Genomic DNA, 25274 nt, shown 5'->3' on the forward strand with positions numbered 1-25274 from the left:
CTAAAAAGTTTGAGGATGAAAAAGGCTTGGCTGGTCCCAGTTTCAGCTGTTCTCTCAACCTTTCTGAGCACGAATTTCTTCCTCTGAAAAACGAGGGAGGGAATGGGATCGTGGAGGGGGCTGAGAAGGACACAAGAATCAGAGGTCCCTTCAGGCTGTAATGGCTGGAAGACTCAATCTCTAGGTACAGTTTAGGGCTCTAGGACATTCAGCTCCCCAAGATTTGCCAAATTCTTCTCGCCTTAACATTTAACAGTTAATATGTGGTGACAATACAAACTCATCACATTATTGTTTTGTAAGTTATATGCAAGAAGGAGATTTTAAAAAGATTATCTACAGCATTGCCGTCAGGAAATCTTGTGCTTATTCCACTTTTGAGTTTCCAAGAAAAGAGTATTTAGCACATCAGAATTCTCCTCCCCAACCTCAGCTGAGCACCTTAAGGGCATTAATGAACTTAATCATGGCCATCCCTCGGACCTGGCATAGCGCTTAATATATATACATACCATATATACATACCATCAGTGAACTAATGAATGAATATTATGTTTGATTACCTTAGATTTATCCGGGCTTCCATAAATTACAGAAGTTTCTTACTTTAAGAAGGCCACATTACACAAAAAATTCAAATGTAAAAACACAAATTCAGAAATATTTTACATTACAAATAGATTTTATAGTTCACAGAAGATTTATTATGGCACTCCTATAGATAGCGAAGTGCTCTTCTGGATCAGATTTCACAAATTTGATTACACACAACTACTAAGTGCTTTTTTGTGGCCTGTGGTACTCAGTGTAGGCACCTGTGGTACCCAGTGTGGGCACCTGTGGTATGCTTAGGCCCCTATTTTACTGACAGCTACAGTTAAGCCATGTTTTTTAGAACCAAATAAATAGTCCACTGTCACTAGCTTAGTGCTAGTAGAGCGCTGACAGCTATTTTTGCCCTTTTCTTCAAAGAATGAAAAGAAAAATAGAAATTAAAACAGTAAACAAGATCCAAGTTAAGCTCAATTCTGTCCAAAGCATAGCACATTGCTGTCACTCCAAAATTATTACCATCATACTATCTTTCGGTTTATTTTATTTTATTTAAGCTTAAAGTGTATTTATTTTACTTATGCTTTAAGTGATAGCAACATAATATATGTGCAACCAAGATGTCAGGTCTCTGTAGCCAATCTGACTCAGAGCCAAGCCCTTTCTCTGGTGCTGCTGAGATTTAAAAGCTCTTTAGCACACCAAGTAGCAATATAGTATGAAAACAAACAAAACAAACATAATTTGTTATTTTAGAGTTCCTTAAGCCAAGGTGACAGCCTTTTGAAGTCTAAGAAAATGCTTTTTCCCTCTTTATATCAGCTCTTTCCTCTTTCCTCTTTATATCAGCTTTATAAACTTTACTGTCTTCTGTGTCTACTAAATACTTTTCAACATCCTCGAGCTGAGATGTAGGAAATTAACTCTCTGATACCCTCAAGTTCAGACGTATTCTATTCTCTTTGTATACATCAGTACATTCTGTGGAATTTTTCGTTCCTGATTCCGTCCTTACCAGTAATAGAACAGTATTTATTGCAGAGGGGTTTTGTGAGAATTACATAAGATGATAAATATATTGAAAGCAGAAGGAACAGTTCCTAATACATGCTCAGCCCTCAATTAAATTTCAATTACTAATGCTATTACTACATCCCAACTTTGTCCTTATCATTTTGGAAAAGTATTCTAAAATGTGCTTGCTGTTTGTGTAGAGTTTCCTAACTATACTTCACTGTTCTTCAAGCTTTGTCTGTCTACAAGGTCTATTTAATGAATATCTTTTAATCATATTTTAATATGAAATTTAATAGTCTGAATCAGAAAAATGTTGGCAAGATATTTTGATGTTATCAGTGATAACAACAGTTTCGTATTCATATGGAATCTTTTCAAGACCATTATTAATAAGCTTTATTCTTTATAAAATCACTGATCCTCAACATACTTGAGTTATTCCTATTTTCCTCAAGCTTCATCAAACCAATGTAGTGTAGGGCTTAATGCAATGCCTTCTATTATATTAATCTCTTTTCACCGTAACATCCTTGGGGTTAGAAAATCACAGCTCAGGTGGCTGAAACAGGACTTCTCTGTAAGATAATTGCAGGCAGACCAACTCGGGAAGTGGGAATCCCTTCATCTGAGCCTACTCTAGTATATTTCTTTATTAGCTTTATCAGATCCTTAAAGAGGTTGCCAAGAAGACCTGACAAGAACAGCAAACCTAAAACAGATGTAACCCAGCCACATGTAAATGCCTACAGAGGTTAACCTCTTTACCATCTCCTTTCCTTCCTGTCTTAATAGTCTGCTCAGTTCTTGGAAAAGCCCCTGCTCAGGACCTTCCAAAGTCACCATCATTGTATCCTCTCCCAGCATTAAAATTCTTCTACCAAATGTCATGCAATTACCTGAGAGAAAAATTTTAATTATGTAAGAAAATTAATTTGTACCATCTCCATGTTGAATCTAGTTTAAGTCTATTGAAAACTTGTATTTAAATTGTATAAAACTTAGAAGCTTAAAACTGAGTATTTATGTCCTAATCAAGGGTTGCATAGTAATTTTTTAGTTCCCCAGAAATAAGGACCTCCATATATACATCTAGGGGCTCACTTTCAAATATTTTGTATAAAAAAGTTAGAGTTCACCAGTTTGTCAAAATGAATGAGAGGTGTCTGGTCCTCCCCGCTCCCTCTGTCCCCCCTATCTCCTGACCTCTCTCCCACCTCTCCCTTCTTCTTTTCCTCTTCCCCACTTTTCCTCCACTTATCCCTTCCTCTTCCATCTCTACTCATCTTCTTTCCTTCTTTCCTCTCCTCTCCTCTGCCTTCCCTCTCCCTGCTTCCTGTTCCTCTTCTTCCTTCTGTGAGAAGCGGTATGGATATTAGAACAAGAATCTACTGCTGAGCACCCAAGACAATCTGGTACAATTCAGTTACATGAAAAATATGAAAGAAAAATAGTAAAACCTAGAAATCAGGGCCAAAGTTTATATGAATAAGCACATGTTTAATGACCCAGGAACTCTCAAAGGAATCAACACCAATGAAAGCTTCAATCTTCTTTCCTTTCCTTTAACTATTCATAACTACCAACAGTCTTTTCCAGAAGAATTTAACCTTGAGTATGATTCCTCTGTGCTTCTAATTTGTATTGCAAACATATTAGGCATTGACCTGACCTCAAACCATTATTAACTAGTATTGATTAAGTCCTGTTATGAAAGAGGCATTACTTCTGGAACTGCAACTCTCAGCATGGGGATTAATTTATTAAATATTCAATTCAGCATTTCCCTTATTTTTTTAATGTCTTTATTGAAGTATAATTGCTTTACAATGTTGTGTTAGTTTCTGCTGTATAACAAAGTGAATCAGCTATATGTATACATATATCCCCGTATCCCCTCCCTCTTGCGTCTCCCTCCCACCCTCCCTATCCCAACCCTCTAGGTGGACACAAAGCACTGAGCTGATGACCCTGTGCTATGCAACTGCTTCCCACTAGCTATCTATTTTACGTTTGGTAGTGTCTATATGTCAATGCTACTCTCTCACTTCGTCCCAGCTTACCCTTCCCTCTCCCCGTGTCCTCAAGTCCATTCTCTATGTCTGCGCCTTTATTCCTGTCCTGCTCCTAGGTTCATCGGAACCATTTTTTTTTTTTTTAGATTCCATATATAGGTGTTAGCATACAGTATTTGTTTTTTTCCTTCTGACTTACTTCACTCTGTATGACAGACTCTAGGTCCATCTACCTCCCTACAAATAACTCAATTTCGTTTCTTTTTATGGCTGAGTAATATTCCATTGTATATATGTGCCACATTTCTTTATCCATTCATCTGTCGATGGACACTTAGGTTTCTTCCATGTCTTGGCTACTGTAAATAGTGCCGCAGTGAACATTGTGGTACATGTCTCTTTTTGAATTATGCTTTTCTCAGGGTATATGCCCAGTAGTGGGATTGCTGGCCATATGTTAGTTCTATTGTTAGTTTTCTAAGGAACCTCCATACTGTTCTCCATAGTGGCTGTATCAATTTACATTCCCACCAACAGTGCAAGAGCGTTCCCTTTTCTCCACATCCTCTCCATCATCTATTCTTTGGGGATTTTTTGATGATGACCATTCTGACTGGTGTGAGGTGATACCTCACTGTAGTTTTGATTTGCATTTCTCTAATGATTAATGGTGTTGAACATCCTTTCATGTGTTTGTTGGCCATCTGTATATCTTCGTTGGAGAAACGTCTATTTAGGCTTTCTGTCCATTTTTGGATTGGGTTGTTTGTTTTTTTGATATTGAGCTGCATGAGCTGCTTGTATATTTTGGAGATTAATCCTTTGTCAGTTGCTTCGTTTGCAAGTATTTTCTCCCATTCTGAGGGTTGTCTTTTCGTCTTGTTTACAGTTTCCTCTGCTGTGCAAAAGCTTTTAAGTGTCATTAGGTCTCATTTGTTTATTTTTGTTTTTATTTTCATTACTCTAGGAGGTTGGTCAAAAAAGATCTTACTGCCATTTATGTCAAAGAGTGTTTTTCCTATGTTTTCTTCTAAGGGTTTTATAGTGTCTGGTCTCATATTTAGGTCTTTAATCCATTTTGAGTTTGTTTTTCTGTATGGTGTTAGGCAGTGTTCTAATTTCATTCTTTTACGTGTAGCTGTCCAGTTTTCCCAGCACCATTTATTGAAGAGGCTGTCTTTTCTCCATTGTATGTTCCTGCCTCCTTTGTCATAAATTAGGTTATCATATGTGTGTGGGTTTATCTCTGGGCTTTCTATCCTGTTCCATTGATCTATATTTCTGTTTTTGTGCCAGTACCATACTGTCTTGATTCCTGTAGCTTTGTAGTATAGTTTGAAGTTGGGGAGCCTGATTCCTCCAACTCCGTTTTTCTTTCTCAAGATTGCTTTGGCTATTTGGAATCGTTTGTGTTTCCATACAAACTGTAAAATTTTTTGTTCTAATTCTGTGAAGAATGCCATTGGTAATTTGATAGGGATTGCATTGAATCTGTAGATTGCTTTGGGTAGTATAGTCATTTTCACAATAGTGATTCTTCCAATCCAAGAACATGGTATATTTCTCCATCTGTTTATGTCATCTTTGATTTCTTTCATCAGTGTCTTATAGTTTTCTGAGTACAGGTTTTTACCCCCTTAGGTAGCTTTATTCCAAGGTATTTTATTCTTTTTGTTGTGATGCTAAATGTGATTGTTTCCTTAATTTCTCTTTCTGATCTTTCGTTGTTAGTGTACAGGAATGCAAGAGATTTCTGTGCATTAATTTTTTATCCTGCAACTTTACCAAATTCATTGATTAGCTCTAGTAGTTTTCTGGTGGCATCTTTAAGATTCTCCATGTATAGTATCATGTCACCTGCAAACAGTGACAGTTTTACTGCTTCTTTTCCAGTTTGGTTTCCTTTTATTTCTTTTTCTTCTCTGATTGCCATGGCTAGGACTTCCTTATTCAACTATGTTGAATAAGAGTGGCAAGGGTGGACATTCTTGTCTTGTTCCTGATCTTAGTGGAAATGCTTTCAGTTTTTCACCATGGAGAATGATGTTGGCTGTGGGTTTTTCATATATGGCCTTTATTATGTTGAGGTAGGTTCCCTCCATGCCCATTTTCTGGAGAGTCTTTGTCATAAATGGGTGTTGAATTTTGTCAAAAGCTTTTTCTGCATCTATTGAGATGAACATATGGTTTTTATTCCTTAATTTGTTAATGTGGTGTATCACATTGATTGATTTGCATATATTGAAGAATCCTTGCATCCATGAGATAAATCCCATTTGATCATGGTGTATAATCCTTATAATGTGTTGTTGGATTCCATTTGCTAGTATTTTGTTGAGAATTTTGTACCTATATTCATCAGTGATATTGGACTGTAATTTTGTTTTTTTGTGATATCTTTGTCTGGTTTTGGTATCAGGGTGATGGTGGCCTCGTAGGACAAATTTGTGATTGTTCCTCCCTCTGCAATTTTTTGAAAGAGTTTGAGAGGACAGGTGTTAGCTCTTCTCTAAATGTTTGATAGAATTCGCCTGTGAAGCCATCTGGTCTTGGACTGTTGTTTGTTGGAAGATTTTTTTTTTAACATCTTTATTGGGGTATAATTGCTTTACAATGGTGTGTTAGTTTCTGCTTTATAACAAAGTGAATCAGTTATATATATACATATGTTCTCATATCTCTTCCCTCTTGTGTCTCCCTCCTTCCCAACCTCCCTATCCCACCCCTCCAGGCGGCCACAAAGCACCGAGCCAATATCCCTGTGCCATGCAGCTACTTCCCACTAGCTATCTACCTTACGTTTGTTAGTGTGTATATGTCCATGACTCTCTCTCGCCCTGTCACAGCTCACCCTTCGCCCTCCCCATATCCTCAAGTCCGTTCTCCAGTAGGTCTGTGTCTTTATTCCTGTCTTACCCCTAGGTTCTTCATGACATTTTTTTTTCTTCTTAAATTCCATATATATGTGTTAGCATACGGTATTTGTCTTTTTCTTTCTGACTTACTTCACTCTGTATGACAGTCTCTAGGTCTATCCAACTCATTACTAATAGCTCAATTTCGTTTCTTTTTATGGCTGAGTAATATTCCATTGTATTTATGTGTCACATCTTCTTTATCCATTCATCCGATGATGGACACGTAGGTTGTTTCCATCTCCAGGCTATTGTAAATAGAGCTGCAATGAACATTTTGGTACATGGCTCTTTTTGAATTTTGGTTTTCTCAGGGTATATGCCCAGTAGTGGGATTGCTGGGTCATATGGTAGTTCTATTTGTAGTTTTTTAAGGAACCCCCATACTGTTCTCCATAGTGGCTGAACCAATTCACATTCCCACCAGCAGTGCAAGAGTGTTCCCTTTTCTCCACACTCTCTCCAGCATTTATTGTTTCTAGATTTTTTGATGATGGCCATTCTGACTGGTGTGAGATGATATCTCATTGTAGTTTTGATTTGCATTTCTCTAATGATTAATGATGTTGAGTATTCTTTCATGTGTTTGTTGGCAGTCTGTATATCATCTTTGGAGAAATGTCTATTTAGGTCTTCTGCCATTTTTGGACTGGGTTGTTTGTTTTCTTGTTATTGAGCTGCATGAGCTGCTTGTAAATTTTGGAGATTAATCCTCTGTCAGTTGCTTCATTTGCAAATATTTTCTCCCATTCTGAGGGCTGTCTTTTGGTCTTGTTTATGGTTTCCTTTGCTAGGCAAAAGCTTTGAAGTTTCATTAGGTCCCATTTGTTTATTTTTGGTTTTATTTCCATTTCTCTAGGAGGTGGGTCAGAAAGGATCTTGCTGTGATTTATGTCATAGAGTGTTCTGCCTATGTTTTCCTCTAAGAGTGTGATAGTTTCTGGCCTTACATTTAGGTCTTTAATCCATTTTGAGCTTATTTTTGTGTATGGTGTTAGGGAGTGATCTAATCTCATACTTTAACATGTATCTGTCCAGTTTTTCCAGCACCACTTATTGAAGAGGCTGTCCTTTCTCCACTGTACATTACTGCCACCTTTATCAAAGATAAGGTGTCCATATGTGCGTGGGTTTATCTCTGGGCTTTCTATCCTGTTCCATTGATCTATTTTTCTGTTTTTGTGCCAGTACCATACTGTCTTGATTACTGTAGCTTTGTAGTATAGTCTGAAGTCAAGGAGCCTGATTCCTCCAGCTCCTTTTTTCGTTCTCAAGATTGCTTTGGCTATTCAGGGTCTTTTGTGTTTCCATACAAATTGTGAAATTTTTTGTTCTAGTTCTGTGAAAAATGCCAGTGGTAGTTTGATAGGGATTGCATTGAATCTATAGATTGCTTTGGGTAGCAGAGTCATTTTCACAATGTTGATTCTTCCAATCCAAGAACATGGTATATCTCTCCATCTATTTGTATCATCTTTAATTTCTTTCATCAGTGTCTTATAATTTTCTGCATACAGTTCTTTTGTCTCCTTAGGTACGTTTATTCCTAGATATTTTATTCTTTTTGTTGCAATGGTAAATGGGAGTGTTTTCTTGATTTCACTCTCAGATTTTTCATCATTAGTATATAGGAATGCCAGAGATTTCTGTGCATTAATTTTGTATCCTGCTACTTTACCAAATTCATTGATTAGCTCTAGTAGTTTTCTGGTAGCATCTTTAGGATTCTCTATGTATACGATCATGTCATCTGCAAACAGTGACAGCTTTACTTCTTCTTTTCCGATTTGGATTCCTTTTATTTCCTTTTCTTCTCTGATTGCTCTGGCTAAAACTTCCAAAACTATGTTGAATAAGAGTGGTGAGAGTGGGCAACCTTGTCTTGTTCCTGATCTTAGTGGAAATGCTTTCAGTTTTTCACCATTGAGGATGATGTTTGCTGTGGGCTTGTCATATATGGCCTTTATTATGTTGAGGAAAGTTCCCTCTATGCCTACTTTCTGCAGGGTTTTTATCATAAATTGGTGTTGAATTTTGTCAAAAGCTTTCTCTGCATCTATTGAGATGATCATATGGTTTTTCTCCTTCAATCTGTTAATATGGTTTATCACATTGATAGGTTTGCGTATATTGAAGAATCCTTGCATTCCTGGAATAAACCCCACTTGATCATGGTGTATGATCCTTTTAATGTGCTGTTGGATTCTGTTTGCTAGTATTTTGTTAAGGATTTTTGCATCTATGTTCATCAATGATATTGGCCTGTAGTTTTCTTTCTTTGTGTCATCCTTGTCTGGTTTTGGTATCAAGGTGATGGTGGCCTCGTAGAAGGAATTTGGGAGTGTTCCTCCCTCTGCTATATTTTGGAAGAGTTTGAGAAGGATAGGTGTTAGCTCTTCTCTAAATGTTTGATAGAATTCGCCTGTGAAGCCATCTGGTCCTGGGCTTTTGTTTATTGGAAGATTTTTAATCACAGTTTCAATTTCAGTGCTTGTGATTGGTCTGTTCATATTTTCTATTTCTTCCTGATTCAGTCTTGGCAGGTTGTGCATTTCTAAGAATTTGTCCATTTCTTCCAGATTGTTTGTTTTATTGGCATAGAGTTGCTTGTAGTAATCTCTCATGATCTTTTGTATTTCTGCAGTGTCAGTTGTTACTTCTCCTTTTTCATTTCTAATTCTATTGATTTGAGTCTTCTCCCTTTTTTTCTTGATGAGTCTGGTTAGTGGTTTATCTATTTTGTTTATCTTCTCAAAGAACCAGCTTTTAGTGTTATTGATCTTTGCTATTGTTTCCTTCATTTCTTTTTCATTTATTTCTGATCTGATTTTTATGATTTCTTTCCTTCTGCTAGCTTTGGGGGTTTTTTGTTCTTCTTTCTCTACTTGCTTGAGGTGCAAGGTTAGGTTGTTTATTCGAGATGTTTCCTGCTTCTTAAGGTAGGATTGTATTGCTATAAACTTCCCCCTTAGAACTGCTTTTGATGCATCCCATAGGTTTTGGCTCATTGTGTCTCCATTGTCATTTGTTTCTAGTTACTTTTTTATTTCCTCTTTGATTTCTTCAGTGATCACTTCGTTATTAAGTAGTGTATTGTTTCAATTCATTACTTGTGATAGGTCTGTTTATATTTTCTAATTCTTCCTGGTTCAGTCTTGGAAAATTGTACCTTTCCAAGAATTTGTCCATTTCTTCAAGGTTGTCTATTTTATTGGCATATAGTTGCTTGTAGTAGTCTCTTATAATCCTTTGTATTTCTGTGGTGTCAGTTTAATTTCTCCTTTTTCATTTTAATTTTATTGATGTGAGTCCTCTCCCTTTTTTCTTGATGTATCTGGCTAAAGGTTTATCAATTTTGTTTACCTTCTCAAAGACCCAACTTTTTTTGTTTTTGCGGTACGCAGGCCTCTCGCTGTTGTGGCCTCTCCCATTGCGGAGCACAGGCTCCGGACACACAGGCTCACGGGCCTAGCCATTACGCAGCACGTGGGATCTTCCCGGACCGGGGCACGAACCCGTGTCCCCTGCATCAGCAGGCAGACTCTCAACCACTGCGCCATCAGGGAAGCCCAGAACCAACTTTTAATTTTATTGATATTTGATATTGTTTTCTTCATTCCTATTTCATTTATTTCTGCTCTGATCTTTATGCTTTCTTTCCTTCTACTGACTTTGGGTTTTCTTTGTTCTTCTTTCTCTAGTTGCTTTAGGTGTAAGGTTAGATAGTTTATTTGTGATTTTTCTTGTTTCTTGAGGTGAGATTGAATTGCTATAAACTTCCCTCTTAGAACGCTTTTGCTGTGTCCCATAGGCTTTGGGTTGTTGTGTTTTCATTGTCATTTGTTTCTATGTATTTTTTAATTTCCTCTTTGATTTCTTCAGTGATCTCTTGATTATCTAGTAGTGCACTGTTTAGCCTCCATGTATTTCTGTTTTTTACAGCTCTTTTTTTTTCCTGTAGTTGATTTCTAATATCATAGTGTTGTGGTCAGAAAAGATGCTTCATACAATTTCAATTTTCTTAAATTTACTGAGGCTTGATTTCGGACCCAAGATGTGATCTATCCTGGAGAATGTTCCATGTGCACTTGAGAAGAAAGTGTATTCTGTCACTTCCAGGTGGAATGTCCTATAAATACCAACTGCATCTATCTGGTCTATTGTGTCATTTAAAGCTTGTGTTTCTTTTTTTATTTTCTGTTTGGATGATCTGTCCATTGGTGTAAGTGGGGTGTTAAAGTCCCCCACTATTATTGTGTTACTGTCGATTCCCCCTTTTATGGTTGTTAGCATTTGCCTTATGTATTGAGGTGTTCCTATGTTGGGTGCTTCAATATTTATAATTGTTATATCTTCTTCTTGGACTGATCCCTTGATCATTATGTAGTGTCCTTCCTTATCTCTTGCAACAGTCTTTATTTTAAAGTCTATTTTATCTGATATGAATATTGCTACTCCAGCTTTCTTTTGACTTCCATTTGCATGGAATATCTTCTTCCATCCCCTCAGTTTCAGTCTGTATGCGTCCCTTGTTCTGAGGTGGGTCTCTTGTAGACAGCGTATAGATGGGTCTTATTTTTGTATCCATTCAGCCAGTCTGTGTATTTTGGTTGGGGCATTTAATCCATTTACATTTAAGGTAATTATTGATGTGTATGTTCCTATTACCATTTTTTAAATTATTTTAGGTTTGTTTTTGTGGGTCTTCTTCTTCCCTTGTGTTTCCTGACTAGAGAAGTTCCTTTAGCATTTGTTGCAAAGGTGCTCTGGTGGCGCTGAATTCTCTTAGCTTTTGCTTGTCTGTAAAGCTTTTGATTTCTCTGTCAAATCTGAATGAGAGCCTTGCTGGGTAGAGTAATGTTGGTTGTAGGTTTTTCCCTTTCATCACTTTAAATAATCATGCCACTCCCTTCTGGCCTGCAGAGTATTTTAAATGTAATCATATAGCTCATGCTGTGTCATCGCTTCTCATTTAGTGTCTGTTCTATTTAGTTTAAGATGAACTAAATTTCTATTTTTGAGTGAACCTTATCATTATTCTTGAAAAATACATCATATTTTCTCCCACTGTTGATATGCATGAGGAGAATATTTTGTGTAATAATTAACTGACTTTTTTTCTTGGCACATTATGAGAATTAATTTGGAAGTAAAATATATTAATGATTACTCTTATTTACGATTTGAAAGTTTTCTTCAAAACTGTGACACAAAATTTCCTTCCATTATAGTCAGAATGTGGGATAAATGTTTCTTCCAGATGGGTATCATTTCTTATTTTTTATCTAAATGTATAAGAGTCATGGAATAAACAAGCCTAGAATCTGGGCTCATAGGAAGGGAGAGTAAAGGTTATTTGGTACAGCATCATAGTCAAAGTAGAAATGTACTCCTGGCCTCTAAACTACTGCTGAGAATAGTAAGCTCAGAGTCTAGAGCACACAATTCACAAAGGTGAATAAGCTCAGAGTCTAGAGCACACAATTCACAAAGGCGGCCCATTCCAATACTGTACAAGTATAATCATAGGTTCCATCTTATGCTGAGCTAATGTGAACCTCCTTGCTTGATGCACCTGTTGCTTCTGCTTCTTGAAAATGGAAGATAAGCCGTATTTCTCTTGAGCACAAGATCCTTTCAGAGATTTGAAGAGTTATAACATGGCTTCTCTTTTCCCAGGTAAACAAAGTAAACAAACTTACCTGTTCTTCATCTTTATTATGGCTGAACCTCTGGCTGTACATCACTTTGATCATGATCTCCTTAAAAAAGTGTTCTCAGAATAGAGCACAATATTTCACTCTTACCAGTGCTGAGTACAGTGGAGCTACTGTGTCCCATACATTTGATTCTGTGCTTTTATTAGCACAACCTAAGCAGGAGAGGAAGTAAGTAAGAGAGGATATGAAAAAGGAAAGAAGAGAGAGAGGGAAGGAGGGAGGAAGAAACAGAAAATAGGTGAACTGAAACCAGATCAGGGAGAAATAAACAAATTCAAAATGTAAGTATGTCCCAAGGCTAATCCTAGGATCAGAACTACCATCTGGAGACAAAGCTTTTGGACCTCTGGCAAGGTTGGAAAGCTTATAGCAAGCCTCCTGCATGAAGCCTAGGACCTTTAAAACAACAATTGAAGGAGTCTATGAAAATACAAATCCTCTCTGAAGCAAACTATCCCCAATTTAGACTCTCAGGATTCCCCCAGATTAAATTCAACAAATGTGAGCTCACAAAAAGTACTGGCAAATATAGAAGGAAATAAGCTAGGATGAGCAAAAGCAACAAAGAACAGATTTAGGTCCCCTACCACTCCCTAAATCAGATATTCAAATTATTAGATGCAGCATGTGAGATAACTCTGAACCAAAATTCTAAAGAAACAAATCTCAGTATCAGAAAACAATTTGATTAAGGGATAAATCACTCTCAAAAATAGAGAAACTTTCAATGTGAACATGGATGCATTAATCAGTAGTTTCCCCCTCTCATCATGGAAATCTTATGAAAGCCACAAGTATGTGGAAAACAAAAATTTTAATTTTGTTAAAATTAAGAGAGAGACTACAAAATATACAAAGGCTGCTGAGCCTTTAGGATTCACAAGGTAGTAAGTGCAGAAGGACATAAGAGCAGTGTGGTAGGCAGAATCCTAAAATCTATGCTCCCCTCCACCCCAACCAAGATTTCCTGCACTAATCTGGGTACGAATATGATGAATACAATATTAAATCTGTGATTATGTTATATTATGTGGCAAATGGGATTTTGTAGATGCAATTTAAAGTACTAATCAGTTGATTTTGGGTTAACCAAAAGGGAGATTATCCAGGTGAACTTAATCTAATCACACAAGCTCCTTGAAAGCAGAGAGTTTTCTCTGTCCATTGGCAGAAGGGAAGCTCAGAGAGATCTAAAACAGAAGGATTCAAGGCACTGTTGCTAGTTTTGAAGATGGAGGAGCCATTTAAACGATGGGAGAGTGGCCTCTAGGAGCTATAAGAGTGGTCCATATCTGACAGCTAGTAGGAAAATGGACACTCCAGTCCTACAATTGTAGGGAAGTGAGTTCTGCCAACAACCGGAATAAGCTTGGAAGTGATTTCTTTCCCCGATACTCCATAAAGAGCCCAGCCCAGCTGACACCTGATCTTGGCCATGTGAAACCCCCTTTAGGGAACAAGTGAAGTCTGCCCAGACTTCTGACCTATAGAACCGTGAGCTATTATATGAGTGTTGTCTTAAGCCATTAAATTTGTGGTAATTTGTTATGCAGCAAAAGAAAACTAAAAGAAGTGATATTTCAGAAAGTTATACTAAAAAATGCCCAAAGATGATAAGCCACATCTTGATGTACAGAAAGTATCCCTAATGAGCAGCAAGTGGATTGGGAAGGTGAAGTGAATGGTGTCAGATGGCCTTATCAGTCATATGACTGATGACTGACATTAAGTAGAAGAGGGCTGAAAAAAGTGTGCTAGTTTATACTCTCCAATGAGCCTAGTTCTTATAATCTTTGCTAAAAGAGGATATTTTGATTGCTATTTTCATCAATGTAAAATTGTGTCCTTCGTTCCATTTTAATTATTTTGACTTTGAATTACACTTGTTTGAGATTAATATTGAAACATCTACTCTGTGGTTATTTGTGTTTTCCTGGTGCATCTCACCTCACTTTTTATTCTTAGTCATCTAGCATCATTTAGGATAGGGTTCATTTATAGATAGAATATAGTTAATCTTTCCTTTTCACAAAGGAAATTTAAACCATTTTCTTTGTTATAACTTATTTTTTGTCTAGTTGTATTATCTTTTTTTCTTTTCAATATTTTCTTGCTTTCCTTTTATTTCTGTCTACTCTATGGAGTATGCTTTATTTGCTACTATATTTCCCATTGACTTCAAAAGTGAAACTACTTTTAATTTTACTAGTGGTTCTTATGAAGCTTTTCCAACATATTCTTTTTTTTTTTTTTTTTTTTTTTTGCAGTACGCGGGCCTCTCACTGTTGTGGCCTCTCCCGTTGTGGAGCACAGGCTCCGGACGCGCAGGCTCAGCAGCCATGGCTCACGGGCCCAGCCACTCCGCGGCACATGGGATCTTCCCGGACCCGGGCACAAACCCGTGTCCCCTGCACCGGCAGGCGGACTCTCAACCACTGCGCCACCAGGGAAGGCCAAATGTATTCTTTAACTTGCACTTCTTTATGTTTCAAGATCAGGAATAAAATATCATGCCTTGATAATATATAAGATGACAGTGCTCAGAACAAGGTATGCCGTCATCAAATGCTTATTCGATTAGATTGAGTTGAAATTAGTTTGTTCTTCAATCTCACTTGAAATTACTCGAGACACAGGATTCATACAACATCTCAGACAGCTGGGGGTTGGGGAAGCTTAAGTAATACGGCCTCTGGTAATGCAAGCAGAAATGTTTCTAAATGAATGGTACGAAAACACTGTCAAAGTTTCATTATTGTTACTACTCATTGTTAGCCACTGAAGCGCTATATTTTTAAATGCATGTATAAAAATAAGTTCAGTAATTGACAATTAATCTCTCTTCCTGTTCAAACAAAACCCAAGGGAGAAAGATTGGCTCATTTACTTTTCAGTGTCTTTTGCTTCCTTCCAATCTAAACTCCCATGCCAAGGATGTAGCAGTACCTCTACAATTCCCAGAAAGAGTCTCTGAGCACATGCATGTGGTATCCTGTCCAAGGGCGATTTAGCTGTCAGAATATATCATCAAATCCTTCAGCAAGTTTCCCAACTTATCATTACAGCTCCATGAGTAGCTTTATCAGATGACACAGTCCTAAATCACTTAAACCTGAGAGACAGCAGTGGAGAGCTACTGCAAAGGCTTACACAGTGGTTGCATTAAGGTTTGTGGATGAAACATGATGGCCATGAAGGAGTTTTGGGAGAACAACCAGTCATCACTTCTGTTTGATTTCCATTTCTTGTTCATATTACTTTTCTAATTTCAGGATAAACTTTACAGCTGATCTAAGGGTTTGTTAGCATGACTCCCGGAGGCTTCTGGCAAAGTGACCCCATTCTGGCTCTGCATTGCTAAGTTTAAGAATATACCAGGATTGGGACTTCCCTGGTGCTCCAGAAGTTAAGACTCCACGATCGCAATGCAGGAGGCCCAGGTTCAATCCCTGGTTGGATCCTACATACTGCAACTAAGAGTTCGCATGCTGCAACAAAAGATCCCACATGTCACAACTAAAGATCCTGCACATGGCAACAAACATCTTACGTGCCGCAGCTAAGACCTGGCACAGACAAATAAATAAATAAATAAATAAATATTAAAAAAAGGAGAGAGAGAGAGCTCTACCTACCACCAGTCCCTCCCATCAAGCCTCTCAGATAGCCTCATCCACCAGAGGGCAGACAACAGAAGCAAGAAGAACTACAATCTTGCAGCCTGTGGGGGAAAAAAGCCACATTCACAGAAAGATAGACAAGATGAAAAGGCAGAGAGCTATGTACCAGATGAAGGAACAAGAAAAAACCCCAGAAAAACAACTAAATGAAGTGGAGATAGGCAACCTTCCAGAAAAAGAATTCAGAATAATGATAGTGAATATGATCCAGGACCTCGGAAAAAGAATGGAGGCAAAGATCGAGAAGATGCAAGAAACGTTTAACAAAGACCTAGAAGAATTAAAGAACAAACAAACAGAAATGAACAATACAATTACTGAAATGAAAACTATACTAAAAGGAATCACTGAGGCAGAAGAACGGATAAGTGACCTGGAAGACAGAATGGTGGAATTCACTGCTGCAGAACAGAATAAGGAAAAAAGAATGAAAAGAAATGAGGACAGCCTAAGAGACCTCTGGGACAACATTAAACGCAACATCATTCGCATTATAGGGGTCCCAGAAGGAGAACAGAGAGAGAAAGGACCTGAGAAAACATTTGAAGAGATTATAGTCAAAAACTTCCCTAACATGGGAAAGGAAATAGCCACCCAAGTCCAGGAAGCGCAGCTAGTCCCATATAGGATAAACCCAAGGAGAAACACACCAAGACACATAGTAATCAAATTGGCAAAAATTAAAGGCAAAGAAAAATTATTGAAAGCAGCAAGGGAAAAACGACAAATAACATACAAGGGAACTTCCATAAGGCTAACTAACAGCTGATTTCTCAGCAGAAACTCTACAAGCCAGAAGGGAGTGGCATGATATACTTAAAGTGATGAAAGGGAAGAACCTACAACCAAGATTACTCTACCCAGCAAGGCTCTCATTCAGATTTGATGGAGAAATCAAAAGCTTTACAGACAAGCAAAAGCTAAGAGAATTTAGCACCACCAAACCACCTCTACAACAAATGCTAAAGGAACTTCTCTAAGTGGGAAACACAAGAGAAGAAAATGGCCTACAAAAACAAACCCAAAACAATTAAGAAAATGGTCCTAGGAACATACATATCAATAATTACCTTAAATGTGAATGGACTAAATACTCCAACCAAAAGACACAGGCTTGCTGAATGGATACAAAAACAAGACCCATCTATATAGCATGTTCGTGGATTGGAAGAATCAGTATTGTGAAAATGATTCCACTACCCAAAGCAATCTACAGATTCAATGCAATCCCTATCAAATTACCAATAGCATTTTTTATGGAACTAGAACAAACCATCTTAAAATTTGTATGGAGACACAAAAGAACCCAAATAGCCAAAACAGTATTGAAGAAGAAAAATGGAGCTGGAGGAATGAGACTCCCTGACTTCAGACTATACTACAAAGCTACAGTAATCAAGACAATATGGTACTGGCACAAAAACAGAAACATAGACCAATGGAACAAGATAGCAAGCCCAGAGATAATCTCACACACCTATGGTCAACTAATCTATGACAAAGGAGGCAAGGATACACAATGGAGAAAAGACAGTCTCTACAATAAGTGGTGCTCGAAAACTGGACAGCTACATGTAAAAGAATGAAATTAGAACACTCCCTAACACTCTACACAAAAATAAACTCAAAATGGACTTGAGATGTAAATGTAAGACTGGACACTATAAAACTCTTAGAGGAAAACATAGGAAGAACACTCTTTGACATAAATCACAGCAAGATATTTTTTGATCCACCTCCTAGAGTAATGGAAGTAAAAACAAAAATAAACAAATGGGACCTAATGAAATGTCAAAGCTTTTGCACGGCAAAGGAAACTATAAACAAGACTAAAAGACAACGCTCAGAATGGGGGAAAATCTTTGCAAATGAATCAACAGACAAAGGATTAATCTCCAAAATATATAAACAGTCATGCAACTCAATATTAAAGAAACAAACAACCCAATCAAGAAATGGGCAGAAGACCTAAATAGACATTTCTCCAAAGAAGACATACAGATGGCCAAGAAGCACATGAAAAGCTGCTCAACACCACTAATTATTAGAGAAATGCAAATCAAAACTGCAATGAGGTATCACCTCACACCAGTTAGAATGGCCATCATCAGAAAATCTACAAACAACAAATGCTGGAGAGGGTGTGGAGAAAAGGCAACCCTCTTGCACTGTTGGTGGGAATGTTAATTGATACAGCCACTATGGAGAACAGTATGGAGGTTCCTTAAAAAACTAAAAAGAGAATTACCATATGATCCAGCAGTCCCACTACTGGGCATTTACCCAGAGAAAACCATAATTCAAAAAGACACATGCACCCCAATGTTCATTGCAGCGCTATCTACAATAGCCAGGTCATGGAAGAAATCTAGATGCCCATCAGCATACGAATGGATAAAGAAGATGTGGTACATATATACAATGCAATATTACTCAGCGATAAAAAGGAATGAAATTGAGTCATTTGTTGAGACGTTGATGGATCTAGAGACTGTCATACAGAGTGAAGTACGTTAGAAAGAGAAAAATCTCGTACATTAATGCATATATGTGGAACCTAGAAAAATGGTACAGATGAATCGGTTTGCAGGGCAGAAGTTGAGACACAGATGTAGAGAACAAACGTATGGACACCAAGGGGGGGAAATCCGCGGTGGGGTGGAGATGGTGGTGTGCTGAATTGGGCGATTGGGATTGACATGTATACACTGATGTGTATAAAACTGATGACTAATAAGAACCTGCAGTATAAAAAAACAAAAGAAAACAAACAAACAAAAAATGATTATACTAGGATCAGGATACAATAGTTTGCATGCACCAAGAGTGATGAATAGGGGCTGTTTAGGCTTAGCTTCACTGTAGTGTACTGTACTGTACCGCCTCCTATAATCATATTGTGTTCTGTATTGAGAGGTTTAATGTAAAAATAACAATGACCAAATCATATATAAAAATAGATCTCTGACCCACAACCTGCAACAACTTGGCCAGGAAATCAACCAGCCCCAGGAAGCCAGCCTGCTATAAGTCAGACTTGCAGGAAGTCAAACTTCTATCTCCAGTGATGGTCCAGGAAGCCAAACAGTAACCCCTGTAACAACTGATCTCAAATGGCCAGGACCTGATTAATAACTGACAGCTTTACTAATATTTGTCCCCAGCCTGCCTACAGCTTCCTCATGCCAACAGCTTCCAATCAGGGCATACATGAAACCTTCTCTTTTTTCCGCTCCTCTGCCTGCCTTTGAGTCTCTGCTAAAACACAAGTGACAGTGGCTGACTCCCTTACTATAGCAAGCTCTGAATAAATAGCCTCTGCTTGCTTTCATTTGGTTAGTCTTCATTTATTTCCACAGTATAAATCTGAGTTTAAAGAGGTGCTCCTGGCTCCAAAGAAGTGGTCCCCAGCACATATCCAGGCAGTCTACTTAGAGAACTGATCCAGTCCCGTGTACTTAAGTCTAAATGCAAAGTGAAAGACTACTAAGAATAATATTACTCTTATTCAGATGTTATTATGTGTAACTATGCACCCAGTGGTGAGGATTTCAGAAGCAGTAACCCTCATCTGTCCTGAAATATGTTGCTGACCTCTGCGATGTGTATCATGATTGTGCTGATTTCCTTTTATATTTACTTTAGATAATTAAACCCTGCTTGATCTACCCAAGGAGCGTGTATCTGGTCTTTCCACCAGTCTGCGCTTACAAGTAACACTGTCAATACAATGATCATGCACATTCTGCTTCTCAGATTAGATAGGTAGGGCTTGTATATTTTGGAGAGGAATATAAAGATTTTTGTCTTCTGTCCAAGGCTAGAATTTATAGATAATTGCTAATGGTAGTATTTCTTAACCTAGAGCCAGGTACCATTTGGGGAAGAAAGGGCAATAAAGGCAGAGAGAGAAGCACAAGAAAGGTGAGGAGGCAGGAACATATAAAGCAATGTTGTACATCTCAGGAGCCTCCAAAATATGCCATATGGTTTACATCAAACTTCAAATGCAGACTTCCAACTTCTACAAGCTGAGGGAATAGGGGAAGGAAATGCTCTGAAGCAAACTTTGCCATGAGGAGAGTTTTTTTAACACCATTTATTTCTGGGTTTTCTTGCACTAAGAGGACAAGCAACATCTATAGCCAAATATAGAGTTAAAAATTTAACAACTTTCTCTTTTAACTTATGCATTAAATCAAATAATGTACACATGCTGTTTCTCTCTGCTAACTATGCTGATAAGTGCTATATTGTTTGAATAGCTCTTCTTGAGTCACAGGTGCATAGGACCAAGCAGTCAGCAGAAAAACAGTCAGCACATCTTGACTGGAAGCAGACAACCGTAATGGCCAAGAATCACGGAAATATCAAAAGAAGTAGCACCCGCCCAGAGAAGTCTCAGTCATGTAGTCCTGCCAACCCCCCCTCAAATTTCTCCTTAAATAGACCTACCCTCTTTCAGAGAGCAGGACACTAATTTTCAAGATGTTAGTCTGCTGCCCTCCTCATTTGCTGGCAAATTACTAAATTTCTCTTTCCTTTATCCTCAAAACTTTGTCCTCGTTATTCTCATTCGGCATCAGGGACAGGGACGGAATTTTCAGTTTTATAACCAGGTAGGTGCCACTAAACTCCCAAGACATCCCCATCTGCTGTTCTCCTTCATTCTCACTGCACAAGGATCACCATCACATTTGACTCTAAGTGGGACCGTGACACAGTCCAGATGTTCATTTTCAATCATTTGAGACCTAAATTTGTCAACAAATATTTTCAAAGGGAACATTAGGGAAAACAATTATGTGCTAAATACGAATGTCTACTTCTCTCTTTGCATTGCCAATTCCCTCTCTGGTATTAATCACAGTTGCTAATATTCATGTCATCATCTAATAGAGTTCCCACTTCTGTCGATTTGCAACATATCATTCAAGTAGCAGCAATTTTCTTTTTTTAACCTCAAGATTTTTCTATCTTATATATATGCATCGTAGAAAATAAGAAAGAGAAATGAAAGAAGGAAAGAAATATTGAGGGAAGGAGGGAGGGAGGCAGTTTTTAGTACTGCTTGATTAAATGGCTCAATAAAATCATTCTTCTTCTCTCTACTTTGCCCTCAGGATTACAAGATAGTTGAAGCAGTTCTGGGCTGAACATCCCAGCAAGACCAGAACCAGAAATAAAAATGGATCATATCTCCTTGTGTCTCCTTCCTAGGAAGAGGAACTCTTTCCCAGGAGCCCAATAGCAAACTTCCCTCAGGTCTCACTGGCTGGAAATGGGTGACATGCCCTCTCCTAAACCAGTCGCTGATAAGAAGAATGGGACTACCAGAAAGACTTTATAGCTAAACCTTAAGCCTATCTGGATTCTATCGTAGAGTAAACATAAGGATTCTGTCAGTTAAAAAAAAAAAAAAAAAGTTGAGGTGGGATGAATCTTGGTAAGAAATCAGTGGTATCTGATAATACAGAGTATTAACATCAAAAAAAGAACTTTGAAAAAATTTTTGATGAAGAGTTATTATTTAAAATTGCATTTATTTGACTACTAGTTTGCTTTAACATTTCCTCATATGTTCTGCTCTCTATTCTATCTTTTTAAACTCCTTTGGGAGGGCACAGCCCTTTTTGGTGGCAGTAAAACAGAAGAGAAAAAAGAAAGGAATCCAATCTGCAGACTGACATCAATATTAAAATCTCAAGGTAGTTTACAAGAGCCATCACGTCAGAAGTCTCTTTATAGTTGCCAAATCCACGAGTTTCATCCAAGCACTGCTGACTGCTCAGTAGAACAGGTGAGGCAATATGAATCCACAAAACATTATTTGCACTAACCATATCTTCATTGGCAGGTTGATGCCAATAGGACTAAGAAGTTTCCCAAGAAGTTTCTTAAGTTTTGCTGACAGCTCAATACTACTCCCTTTTAATTTCCTATTATAACATGTTCTAGACCTCTCCCAAACTTGTGCCTAGAACTTCCCTAAAAGTAGAACAAGTTAGAGCACACATAGCTTCAACTCCAGTTACCCTTTGGCTTATTTTATTATGGGTTTTCTATTATAATATCATTAACTTAGGGAGTAACTGATGCCACTGATAGTGGAACCCACACAGTATATTCTAATTAGACTATTAGCTCCATTAATTTGAACTCCATTGCAACAATAAATCCTCTGCAATGTCTCCTTATCTTAACCCATTTTCTGCTAACATTTCCATGTTACTAGTTAAGTACATTTAAATTATAATAATTAAATAAGAATACATTTCCTTCTTTTGAAAAGATTTACCTTTTGAACAATAATAACATGTTCATTGGACAGTTATTGGTTTGCTTATCATTTGCTGATTTCTATATGGGCTATTTATATATTAAGAATATTGACTATATGTCTTTTTCTTATTTTATTTTTGTCTTTCAAACTTGATTAATGTGATTTTATATATATATATATATATATATATATATATATATATAAAATCTATCAATCTTGTTTCTTTATGTTTTCTGACTTGGGTAACATGTTTAGGAAGACTTTCCACTCTGAGATCAGGTATATCCACCTTTCTTTTCAAAGATCTTAAGCCTTCTGATTTTGCAGTAAATGTCAGACTTTATTTATGTGTATAATTACATATTTAGCTAATGAAAACCTTTCAAATACCAACAAGAAAATTACTTGGTGCAATACATTTAAATTGTAATAATAAATGAGGTCTTCCATGCACAGCATTGTCCTATTGATATTGTTCCTTTCTTTCACATTCATTTGCTCTCCCTGGATGACAACATCATCCCTCACAGGTACTGCATCCACACCAATGACCACTAAATCCAGGTTTCCAGGTCAACATAGAAAGGAATTCCCCCAGCCCATGAGAAGCAGGAGAACATTAGAGTTAGGAGGAAAGAACTGAGACTCAGGGGCAAAAGGATTAAAGGAAAGGTGACTCTTGTGAATGGTGAGCTAGCTCTGTCATTCGGAAGCTAGGGGTTAGCTCTATTTCATTAATCTTCTATTTGTTCTGGCCAAGGTCAAAGTGATTCCAGCCAGTCTGCCACAGCAAAAAAAAAAAAAAAAAAAAAAAAAACTATTTAGAATCAGAAAATAAAGAATTGTGGGGAGGCTGAAGAAGGAAAATATTATTCATGACTTTTTCTCAAAATGTGCATTGGTGGAGAAACCAGCAATCAGGGATCTCATAATAACTAAAGAATACACACCTACTTAACTGCCATAATTACAATTCATGAACTGAAAGGGAAGAAAGAGGTTTTCAAGAGTCTTTTCCCTCTGAGTATATGTCTTAAATATCTATTTTTTACATAAAGTGATTGGTACACTGATAGTATTTAAAAAACTATTTTCTATTCGAAATTAAAACCTGCAAATCAAAATAGAGAGATCAGTTAGGCTTAATTTTCCAGAGATAAATCAATGAAATTCTTCAACTATTCTCACATGGTACTCTGAGGGTTTTTATAGAAATTAATTTAAAAGTCAGAGAATTCAGGATACAGATGTTTGAGGTTGTTTTGTTTTTACTGAATTACTGACTAAACTGATTGGTTTAATATTCCATATGTTCTATGAGGGGAGGCACAGGGGAAACATTATTGACAATTTAAACTTAAGAAAATAGACACCTCAAAATAGTTGAAAAGGCTGGACTAAGGATACATAGCTAGAAAGGGGCAGAATCAGGACTGGAAAATGAGGTTTTCAGATTCTAATCTTGGTGTTATTTCTACTCTACATTTCTTTTACTATAAAATCCTTATTTTATAGGATTTTTATACTAGGGCAATAATAAATAATCTGACTTTTAGCAATTTTAATGGCTTAGTAATACTGGAGCACTAAGAAATAAGGTTGAGGATATGAGAAGATCAAAGAAGAAATAAGTTGTCATCATACCCTTTCATTTAATCAGTATGGCTTTGAATCAAAAAGAAAAGAGGAAGGACCCTGTAAAAAGCTGGTGTGTGACATTCAAAATTCTAGAGTTAGCTATCCTCGATTTTAAAAAGAAAAAAACCCCCAAACTTCTAACCATTCTCTTAGAGGAAGGCTCAACAGAAGAACATGGGCTCTGTCACAAAGCTGATCTGGGTTCAAGATCTAGCTCTGCCACTAACTCATTATGTACCTTTGGTTAAGCTGATTTTCTAAGCCCTATTTTCCTCATCTAGACAATGGAGAAAAATAAAGCAGTTACCTTATAGGGTTGTTAAGGATTAAATGCAATATATGTGAAGCATTTAACACAGTGCCAGGCACAAGGTAAACACAGTGATGATCCCTTGTTTTGGTTTAGTCACACTAAAGAGTACAGATAGTTCCATGAGGCTGCTCCATGATGGCAGGGGAAAGGCTCAGCTCAAGAACCTGGAATCCCATTCCTTTCTACTTCCTTGATCTTGGATCAGAGAGTAAACCCAGAAGTTTTATCCATGGTGATCACATAATTTGGCGACAGAGGGAAGTCTGACTTAATTTGCTGTTTAATCTTGAATACAGTAATTTCATCTCATTCCTTACCTGTGAATTGAGGATACTGATAAGATCTCAATGAGTTGTTTTGAGGGCTACATAAAATAGAGGGAAAAGAGATGGTATTTTTGCATAAAACATGGGTTATAATTATTTACCTGCAGACATATGAGTGGTATTACTATCAGCAGAGCCTCCTTCTCCTGCTATTACTACAATTTTTCAAGGCTCATTTACCTGACAGCCATCTCCTCTTCCCAGGGCAGTTCTAGGCTTCTTTATTATGACCAAAACAGACTTGTTCATTGGATATTATCACCCGGAATTCTGAAATGCCATGGTGACTCCTGCTTTATGCATTAACCAGACCATTACAGTTACTGAGTAGCAGCACCAGTTCACAATCTGTGAACTCTTAAAGGTTATAAGATTCACTTCTCATCTCTCTCTTCAATCCAAGCACAGAGTCTAACACTGAGAATTAAGTCCAGAAACAGTAGGTTGGTTCAGATTATGGAAGCCTTTTGTATCATAAACAAAAATCTGGATTTTTCTTTGGTGATTGGTAAAGAGTAGCTGAAAGCTGTGAAGCACAGAAATGACATGGTCATTTTTGTGTATTAGAAAAATCACTTTGGAAGTTGTGTGGAGGTTAGCAGGAGGCTTGGTCTGGAGGTATGACCTGCATAATCAATACCATCAAGAGAAGAGGAAATATGCTAAGAATTCTGCCTAATAAGGAAGGCAAGTATTGAAAAGAATCCTTAAAATATTTCTATCAATATCCTTAACATTTCAATTTAATAATGTTCAAGTACACAGAGTGGAGGCCAGTGTCATGAAACAAACTTTTCTCTGACATGAGTGATCTTAAA

At 37.3% G+C, this 25274-nt stretch overlaps 1 protein-coding gene across 4 annotated transcripts in view; it reads right to left on the reverse strand.

Annotated features, from left to right (window-relative positions):
• The window catches only part of CFAP95 (cilia and flagella associated protein 95), a 193403-nt gene that overhangs the window by 152923 nt on the left and 15206 nt on the right, over nucleotides 1–25274 (reverse strand). For 2 of the 4 annotated variants that reach the window (XR_009541582.1, XR_009541584.1), the window contains exon 3: nucleotides 12199–12368. The exons of 1 other annotated variant lie outside the window; for it this stretch is intronic. The gene's annotated coding sequence lies outside the window, so the exon portion shown is untranslated. The remainder of the gene's footprint in view (nucleotides 1–12198; nucleotides 12369–25274) is intronic. One more of the 4 variants, XR_009541585.1, reaches the window with a different exon arrangement.

The sequence above is a fragment of the Lagenorhynchus albirostris genome, chromosome 7 (genome assembly GCF_949774975.1).
Source record: "Lagenorhynchus albirostris chromosome 7, mLagAlb1.1, whole genome shotgun sequence".
In the NCBI taxonomy this organism is placed as follows: domain Eukaryota; kingdom Metazoa; phylum Chordata; class Mammalia; order Artiodactyla; family Delphinidae; genus Lagenorhynchus; species Lagenorhynchus albirostris.